General features: G+C 43.6%; 1 long non-coding RNA gene across 2 annotated transcripts in view; it reads left to right on the top strand.

Moving 5' to 3' along the window:
- The window catches only part of LOC144128826 (uncharacterized), a 36,420-nt gene extending 26,834 nt beyond the window's left edge, over positions 1-9,586 (top strand). For both annotated transcript variants that reach the window (XR_013313832.1, XR_013313831.1), the window contains one exon: positions 9,387-9,586. This is a non-coding gene — a long non-coding RNA (uncharacterized LOC144128826). The remainder of the gene's footprint in view (positions 1-9,386) is intronic.
- Positions 9,587-10,018: the final 432 nt, after the last annotated feature.

Raw genomic sequence — 10,018 nt, forward strand, 5'->3', positions numbered from 1 at the left:
CCATCAAGCTGAGAAGCTTGTTGGGTTCAAGCTGGATAAAGGTAAACCTAATGAATGCGTGATGCGAATGGGACCCACTAATGCAGTCGTATTGTACTCTTTTTTTTTTTTCCCCCTCAAAACACTCAACAACTTGTAATTTATAGTACAGCAACTAGTGCGTTCATCTCGTGGATACTGACCATTTTAAAACGGCACCGAATTTTTAAAAAAATTACTTTTGTTCAATCAGTCTTTGGTGTAAACCAAATTGTTGCACCTTTAGCCGTACCAAAGCATTGAGAGGGATATATGCAGTCTTTCTGTAATCCTGGATTTTGAACATATCAGGCTTCAACAGTTGGATAGTGCAGCTCCTGATGGAGATCAGAGCTGACATCAAAGAGCTCATAGGGAATCACGCAGCTGCTCTGCAGCATTGTCTCGGAAAAGAGCTGGTCCCTTTGAGTTCCATGGGAGATGTTGAGGAGCTAGAAGAAAGCCTTAGAGACCCCGACAGAAGGGCTCTTCTCGTGAGCCAGGCTTTTCAGTGGTTGCTGTAACGAAATGTTTTTCTCATTGCAAGTTTTATAATCTGATTTATAAACATGGGAATTCTGCAATCAGCGTTGTATCTGTCAGCACTGTTTTCACTGGTCATTAAAAATTATGTGGTTACTTGGTGCTTGAGTTCACGCGGTGAGAAGATGAGCTCAGAATCACCTTGAGTGCAGCTTTAAGGGGGGCATGGGTCTTTGGGATCAAAAAAATGATGAAAATAATCGATTTTTCAACTTTGTCACAGTTGGACGCACGGCATCATTTTCTATCTTATTGCCAAGTTTGGTGGCCCGAAGCCGCATATTTTTCGAAAAATCGCTGAGTAAAGATGAAATCCCGACAGAACTTCTCGCGAAAAAACATCGCAAAATGCCTATTTTGCAGCGTCTGTCGCATGAGAAGCACCCTTTGAAGCGCTGCGATCTTGGTCTCGTTTGAAAGAGGAAGGCCTGAGCTTTCTTTTCCCGCCAAAACGAAAGGCCAATCACGATTCGCAGGCGGGAAAAGGACTGAAAACAAACAAAGAAATTCAGCCACACTATTGGCTACAGGCGGTCACGTGGCAAAATCGATGTCTCCTATTGACCGCCGCCATTTTCTTCGGACGCTCGGTGCTTGCATGGGTGACGCCATTTTGAAAATACCACCATGGAGAAACCATACCGGAAATTACACAGCGTGCACAAATTCGGCAAGAAACGAAGAAAACGTCGCAGAAAGAATGTCGAAGACGCGAGTTCGTCGCCAGCGATGCCGACCAGCCGCAGCGGTGAGCCAGAACATCAACCGGTAGATGAACCGACCTTTGGAACCGTTCCGGCATTCGCCTCGGGCGCGGCGCACGTCGTAGCGACATTGGAAAGTGGCAAAGAGCTGGATGATGGTCTCATAGCACAAGTAGCGATTTCAAGAAAAGAGAGTGACGTGCCGGAGCGCGAATCGACGGTCGTGACGGATGGTTTCACGCCGAGTGTGGCGTGTGCCTTCGACACGGAGCAACCTAACAGCGATTTTCACTAGCCAGAGGAAGATGCTGACACTTGGGACAGAATGCACAGCTGACGACCCGTCTGTGTCTGCAGCTACCTACAATATCGTCGATTTGGCGGCGATCAACATGCTGCTTCAAAATACTGTGTGCCGGACTTGCGATGGGGACGTTGCCATCACGAAAAACGGCACGGAGTATGGGATTGCTGTGAAATTGTGCATGGAGTGCCACAATTGTGGAAGTATCGCCAGTGAATGGAGTTCTTGGCGGGCAGACGGCGGTGCGAAGTGCAGGCCGTTTGAAGTGAATATTCTCGCAGCTTGTGCCATGCAGAGCACTGGTACAACCAGACTGTCCTCAACGACATTTTTGCAGCAATGGGTGTGTCCCATAGGGGTCTTGTCTACACCATAAGAGTTATCAGGTCTATTTGAAAACTAAGTTGAACCCAGCAGCAACAAGGGCTGCAGAAAAGATGCTTGCCAGCTGTGCCTTATCAGTGAAGGGTTTATACAAGAAGCTGTGCTTTGACAGCCCTGAAAATGTGGCCATATGTTTTGATGGAACTTGGCTGACCAGGAGTCGCACATCCCGTATAGGTGTGGGCACAGTGATTGAACTCATTTCTGGTTATGTTTTAGATTACGTGGTTCTGTCTAACTTTTGTGCAGGCTGCACACGTGCACCACCAAAGGAAGACCCAGAATATGAAATCTGGTTGTCTAATCATGACTGCCAGAAAAATAGCGACAGTAAATAGGGGCACATGGAAGTCGAAGCTGCCGTCGCTCTTTTTGAGTGTTCGCTTTCACGTCATGGCCTGCGCTACACGGTCATGCTTTGTGATGGTGACAGCCGGTCATTCAACGCGATTCAAGAAGCTAACGTATATGGATACATACCAGTCGGAAAAGAAGACTGTGTTAACTTTGTCAAGAAGCACATGGGGACTACATTGCGCAACATTGTGAACACGCACAATGGCAGTGGCGAATCGCTTAGTGGAAGAGACCGCCTGACTGGGGACCTCATTGAGAAGCTTTCAAAATATTATAGCTGGGCCTAAAGTCCAATGTAGGTGATATGGACAGCATGCAGCAGGCGGTAATGGCTACCTATTAACAGGTTACTTCTGCAGACATGCTGTCTGATCATAGTCTGTGTCCAAGTGGCCCCGACTCTTGGCGTAAGCACAACGCTGCTGCCGCCAGAGGAGAAACACCGCCTAGCCACACTTACAATCTCCCTGACAATGTAAAGAATGCACTGTGCCTGGTGTATGAGTGGCTATCTGATAAGGAGCTGCTGAAACACTGCCAAAAGAGTAAAACTCAAAGTGTGAATGAGTCCTTACACTCGGTTATTTCGTCACTCATTCCTAAGGACAAACATTCCTCATTGTTTGCCGTAGAGTCTGCAGTGGCTGAAGCAGTGATGCGCTTCAATTCTGGAATAAAGCAAGCATCTACACGCATCCTTCAAGAATTGCAATTAGTCGAGAACTGCACCAGCTCTAAGAGAGCAAAAAAAAAAGGACTCTCGAAGATTGACAAGCGCCGAGAGAAAACATGAAGCCTCGGACACATTTTTTCAGTCGAAAAAGCGACGCCAGCGACACAAGCACGATGTAGACTACTCGCCAGGTGCCTTCTAGGCTATTTTTTTTCAAGAATAAAGCATGTGAATGTGTTTACTATGCTTCAATGTGTTGCAATTAGTTTTTTGTGTTTTTCTCAGTTTTGTTTTTTTAGTCACCGTACCAACTTCTGACAAGGTTTTCTCGGCTTCCATTCAACCGATTTTGAGCATGTTTGCGTTTTTGGAAGCTGAATGTTTGCTGCTTGCAATAAAACCATCAAACATAAGCTTAGGTAGCTGTGAAGTTTTGGAAAATAATTAGAATATAGCATTGTTTTCTGTGCTTTCTATATGTGAACTTCAAAGAGCTGTAACTTTGGTTCTAGAAGAGATAAAACAGTAAAACTACTCTTATTGCAAACCTTTATGAGAGTAAAATCTACTGGAATAAAGGTTGTTTAGATGGGTGCAGCCAATTTTTTCAAAAGTTTGTCAGAAGACATATTTTTTAATTACCAAAAAATGGCAGTATTTACAAAAAAATGGAGACCATATTTAAAATCAGGACACTGAAATGCATCAGCCCTGAAGTTTTCGTCTGGCTAAGATTAATCATAAAAAATTTTTTTCTAAGACACTCTTCCCCCCTTAAGACAAAGCTAAGTGGCTATGGCTTATTTTATGGTACAACATGGGTACAGCATTCTAGAAGGCTGCAGTGGAAAAGGTGTAGCTTTTCCTGTGAGTCTCCTGAAGCCTCCATGGCACGGTGCTAGCGTAGACAGCAAAGTCCCTGTCGTGAAGGGCTCGACACAGAATGATGCAGTGTACCCCCCCCCCCCCCCCCCCACTCCCCCCTCCCTAGGTAGCACGAATAAAATTTCCTGATTTTTGGTATCGCCAGGTTGGCAGTTAAACAGTATGTTTGCACTTAAGTTTATGGCTGCTCCAAGTAACAAAAATTGAAAGTACCTGCCTAGAAAATTGAATTTTTCTGGGAACCTGGAGGCATGAAAATATCGAGTGCAAGATGACTGCATTTGTATTGCTCTCACAGATTGGCATTTTTTGGAAGTTGTAGCATGGTTTTTATCTTTTAGCTGTGCCATTTTTTTTTTAGTTTTGTCACTCTTAGTCAATTTCTTGCAGTAGTATGTGCAATTTGCTTGCATGAAATTTGGTGAAATTATTCTTGGGTTTCTGGTATAGTTAAGAAATATTTGGGGAAGGGGGGGTGGGGGTAATAGGGCATGCTTTGTCGCATCACACTGAAAAGCTGTCGCTCATGGCCTGAGCATGTTTCGATCAGCTTGGCACCAGCACATTCCTCTAAGCAATGCAGTGAAGACAGGTGTATCGCTGCACTTATTTTGGTTGCACATGCAATTTTTTTTTTGTTTTTTTTTTTTCATCATGTGCATGAAACAGCAATTCATTGGGGAAAAATGGGTGTAAACAATTTCTGGGTGCTAAGCATAGATAAAGGTCTTATTTGCTGTACCTTGTATGGGATAAATATGACAATTTATAAAATGCTCATTCATTGTTTATTTGTATTCAGCATCTTATAATTTGGGCTGTAATGGTTTTCAGATCAAGCGGGCTTGCCTTGATCGGAGGCGACACAGTGGACGAGGCTACACGCCTCATCCTCAAAAATTTTGTAAAGACACCAGTTGCAGTTTACTCTGGAAGGTCGAGGGCACAGGCGACCTTTTAGACAACTTCGCCTGTATAGTGTGGTTGTAGGAGAGTTTTCGCATGCCATGTTTGTTTGGCCTTGTTTGCACTTTGTGATGTTTCTGGTCCCTCGCATTCTCTTTAAGCATTGCATTTAACTGGTTGCTTGATTCACTTTGGCATTGAGTTTATGTGCCTAGCAGTAAATGCAATTGTTTTGAGAAGAAATGATGCCTATGGATACACCCTTTTTCCTTGTATTGGTGGTTCGATTTAACTGGCAGCAAGCATTTAACCTTCAGAATAATCTGTTTGAAGAGATGACTGATACATCTTTCAGGGCCACTGTAGTTGCTTTACTGGGCAACAAAAAGTAAAAGAACTCTTTAATTTGAACTTTGATTTCTCTGAATTATTACTTTTCTTCTGTCAACTTACATTGCATTAAAAGGGCCCTTTAATTCGATTATTACTGGATTTTAATTTTTAGTCTGTTTTGCTTGAGAGTCGCTGTAAAACACTAAATCTTAATTATCATAGCTTAATGATCTGTTGAATTTACAAGCTTGTTTCGTTATCAGGAAATCATCAGAAAATGATTGTCATGTGAACAAATCCAAGCTACAAATTGTGGCATTCTTGTTTGAGCCTTTAAAGGGCACTGAAAGGGGGCCCAATGAGGGTAAGAAAAGCTGATGAAACTGGTAGGTATTGAATTGCCTATCAGCCTTCTGCAAAAATTTTCAATATACCTAATGTAAAGCAGAGATATTGGCGATTAAAAACTGCCTTCAATGTTTTACCTCTCAACTCTTACACCAGCCACCACAGCTATAGACAGAGAAGGGAATGCAAAGGGGGAGGTGCTGCAGTCACATTCTGGGCCAGGCAAGCACCCGTCCTTTTTCTCTGTATTGCTCGCGAACCAGTGATGGCACTCCATCACGATGTCATTTGCACTAGTCAATGCAATGCGCGTGGTCTCGGGCGAATGCCTGGTGACGTGGGTTGCGGCGCAGAAGCACGAATTTTCGACAAGGTCCTGCAAGATACCAGCTTGCTCTTGAGGACTTGTACGCAGCGAGCACGCTCAGTGACATTTCCACTACATGATGCACATATTTGAGTGCCACTGTCTGAACAGCCCCCCCCTTTTGCGACCCTTTAGCTTAAATTTGTGCTCTTCATTGTCTACCGTTACTCACATCTAGGCCACCTTCGATTCCAAGCGGACACCCTAAAGTTAGAGGCCAGAAAATTAAATGGGCAAAAAAAGATTTGCAAAATGCAATGCAAACAGCAGTTGAGAGAGTCGCACACAAGAATTTTGACACTGACATTTGTTAGCTAATATTGTCTATCATCTGCCCAGCCCACTTCTAGCTGGGCCAGTTTTGGGATCAGGCCCTGTATTGGTACAGCCACCTCTATATATTGGCTTTTAAAGTTTTTTTATAACGCTTCAGTTGTTTGCTCCTTCCTTTTCTGGTCGAGGTAAGCCTGTCAGGTGTCATGTGTGAAAAACAAAGGTTCCTCTTAGCGTGATGACAATAATGAACCTGATTAGGAGTAAACCATTAGGCGAAGCATTCTAGATTGAGGTAATCTGTGGCAGGCCACATTATCAATGACAACCCTGTCAGTGTTACACTACCTCCTAGAAACTTTCCGTGCTATGTGATGTTGGCACCAGACAAACTGTGCAGCAGCACTCAAGCTGTCACTTTCTTGCCTTATGTCCATATAAAAGGTACCCCTTTCTATGTTTAGTTCCACCTTGGTATCCTGACAATGTACGAATGGGCTGCTAACTACTTATGCATCAGAGAAAATGTTCTGCACTCACTGATCACCCGTGCACTGCCACGGTATGGCATTGGTTCTGTGGAAAGTGCTAATAGCAAAGTACGTATGACATTTTCTAGTTCCAAGATGTCGTATGGGTGAATAGTCTTGTGGATGCATGATGAGCACCCGCTGGAGAATCAGAATAGCACATTCATTGGGCCTCACTTTTTATTAGTAATTACTGTAGTATATAATCCTGCATTAATTTGGCGTGCAAAAGTAGACGCGTTAAGGACATAATTGTTCTTTTTCAAGAGCATTACCTCTTACTCATCACGTTTCAAAATTTTGTGGTATCTGCTACCACCCTGAGATCACAGCGCCATCTGTGGCAGCAACTACTCATCATGTTTCCAGATTTCATGGGGTCTGGTACCACCCTGAAATTACAGCGCTATCTGTTGCAGCAACTAGAAAACAGCACATGTCGCATTGAGACTTGTAGCCCTATCTACAGTGTATACATTCGTTCCATTATATATATATATATACTTCGACAACAAGGGGCACCCATTCTTGGACAGTTGTGCACCGAGTTTGAAAGGCAAATAAAACCCTATGGGTAGTGGTATAGAAATAAAACCACAGTTAAATAATAGGTAAACTTTTGTACTAATTGAAGCGTTACCATATCGCACTGCAAGCCGAATTCTAGGCCAACCTTGACCCCCCAAACGAAGCAAATTCTGTTTGGGACTTATATCGAGGGGGTTTAACTCGACAACGGGTAGGCGTGCATCGTCATTTCTCTGATAGATGGCGCTAGGTGTCGATCACTCTGCTAGATGGAAAAGTTTACTTTTCCGAACCGCTCAGGGTTTCTTCACTGGCCCTGCTGGATGCGGAAAGATTTTCGTTGTACGCATGGCCAATAAAGCTAACGCTCATTACTTCAACGTCTTTAAGACGGTGGCGGCCTTTCATTTTTTGTTAACAGTAAAAAGTTTGTGGGACTCTTTGGTATGTTGATGCCTGTCAGATAAAAAAAATACATAGAATGTAGAAAATATCAAATTTAAATTTAAATTTTTTCCAACTCTTGATCCAAATTTGTGATGTTTAGTTGGAACAGTTTGCCATCGAGCATTGTATGTATTACATCTAACGAAGCATTTTTCCATGCACTGCAATAATTGCTTTATACCTATAAATGAAGTCTGTACCCCCCTGCTGTAATGCCCTGCGGGGCGATGCAGGTAACTAATAAATAAAAATAAAAAAGATCCCATGATCACCATCTTGAAGTCGCAGTGTAACATCGCATATAAAATATACGCTAAAAAATTGGTTGATGCTGCTTCCAGCCTTGTAATTGATGAGCAGCAGTGGTACCTGTATTTTTATTTGTGGCCATTTTTAGCTTACAGAGGCTGTTTTGAGTGGGATTTAATTTTGGGGGGATTAGCATGCATTAATTTATTCAAACAGGCTAACAGTAGGTTTCTATAGTTGAAGTAATGCGTTACAAGAAACTGGAATTTCAATCTGTCACAGGCTAAGTGGAGCATATATATGATAGGTGATATGGGACTCTACCGTAAAATTCCGAGCAAGCACCCCCACCCCTGCAAGTCGAAATTACTGGCAAAATAGAAGGGGGGTGGGGGGACGCTATCCAGGAACGGCGCCAAAATTGAAGATGGCAGCGACATTTTCCCGGCAGGAAAAAGAAAAAGTGCAGTGCACATGGATTTAAAACGTCCAGCCATTCTTTCCTGCTCAAAGAGCGCATCGTCCATGCATTCACTAAACAGCGCGCGCCGTTACTCAACTTTCTTCGAAGTTGTGCTTTCCCATAGTTTTGCTGTAGCGACTTCTCAAACATCTTGTCCCATTCCCATATCCGCTTCCGGACGAACTTGAAGTCTCGAGACGTTTGGTGAACGTTCCTTGTGTTTTCACGATGCCATTGTATGACCTCAAGTTCCTTCGCCGCTGTGTACGAATGCATTGTTGACTTGACAATGCCAAAACTAGACAAATGGTCCGTGACGAACGGGCATGCGTGTAGCTTGAAAAGCAGGATTGGATTGGATTGGATTCTTAGACTGGATGGGGCAGGCCAGTGTTTCCCGGGTGCGGTGCATGATAAGGGTGCAGAGTGGGCGGGGAGGAGGGTGGAAATGAGAAATTAACAGTGAAGTTAGGGGGGGGGGGCCTTGCATTCGCGGGGACGCTTGTTCGGAAGTTTACAGTAGTTGAATATTCTTGTTCGAAATAAAAGGTATGATCCACAGGTTACAACATAAAAGTACATGTTTGTGAGCAGCAAATTTTATTTACTTATTTCAGCTCATTGTTTATCAGGAATTGCTGAAATTTATTGTCATGTTTACGAAAATGTGCCAATAATTGGGAAACTGCAAAGAGCAGGTGAAATGTGTTTTATTCAGTTTGCTTAGCAAAAAAGTGTAGTGCACATTCGAATGGAATAATGCTTTCAAGTTTTCTAATAGGTAGAATTATTTTGCCGTAATTTTGAATAGAGCATTCTGTAGTTCTTTCCTTATTTTTTTTGCTGTCTCAAAAAACAGTCCACTATCTGAGTTGCTAACGGCACCGTGCTATTCAGTTTGGTTTGTACAACTTGCACGCCTCTATAGATTTGCACGAATTTCGTGCCTGCTTTTATGATTAATGCCAATACACTGTGTTTTGCCGCAGTCTTCTCTATGTTATTACAAGGTTTGACCACATGGCTGAAAATTCATGTTTTGCACATTCATAATTGCGAATTGTCTGATTACAGCTGCTGTGCACCGGAGGGTGCCTGATGCGGATGTGGCCCACATCAGCTCTCCGATTTCAAACTTCTTGTGTTGCGCCAGGGACCGGGACAGTGGTCGGGAGGCCAGGAGGAATCTGACGCGGGCACTCCATCCTGACAACCAAGCTCTCGCTTTTGTGAAATAATGCAATAGAACATGCAATAAAACAACTTTTGAATTTTATATATCATAATTAAGCTTCTCTGCCTTATCATGGCAGAACAAAGCTGAAAATATTGGTGCATCTGCATATGACATCGTTGCAAGTACATCGGAATTTCTATAATTTGGTTATGCATCAATAATGTGTGTGCAGCTAGTGCTTTGTAAAGCTTCTGAAATGGCTGCCCACTTGGCCCAAACTGGGCTTCATCAGGGGAGCCCAGTTTGGTTGCCCTGATAAAGCCCGGTCTGGGCCAAATTGGGCTGCCCACTTGTACCTAGACTGGGCTACATCTGGGCAACCAAGGAGGGCTGCCCACTTTGGGCCGAACTGGGCTGTGCAAGGGCATGAAAATGGGCTGCCCACGTTGGGCCAGGTCGGGTTTTTTTGGGGCAACCAAAATGGGCTGCTCATGTGGGTAGAGATTGAGCCCTCTTGGGCAGGCCGAAA

Source organism: Amblyomma americanum, chromosome 4 (assembly GCF_052857255.1).
Source record: "Amblyomma americanum isolate KBUSLIRL-KWMA chromosome 4, ASM5285725v1, whole genome shotgun sequence".
Lineage (NCBI taxonomy): Eukaryota > Metazoa > Arthropoda > Arachnida > Ixodida > Ixodidae > Amblyomma > Amblyomma americanum.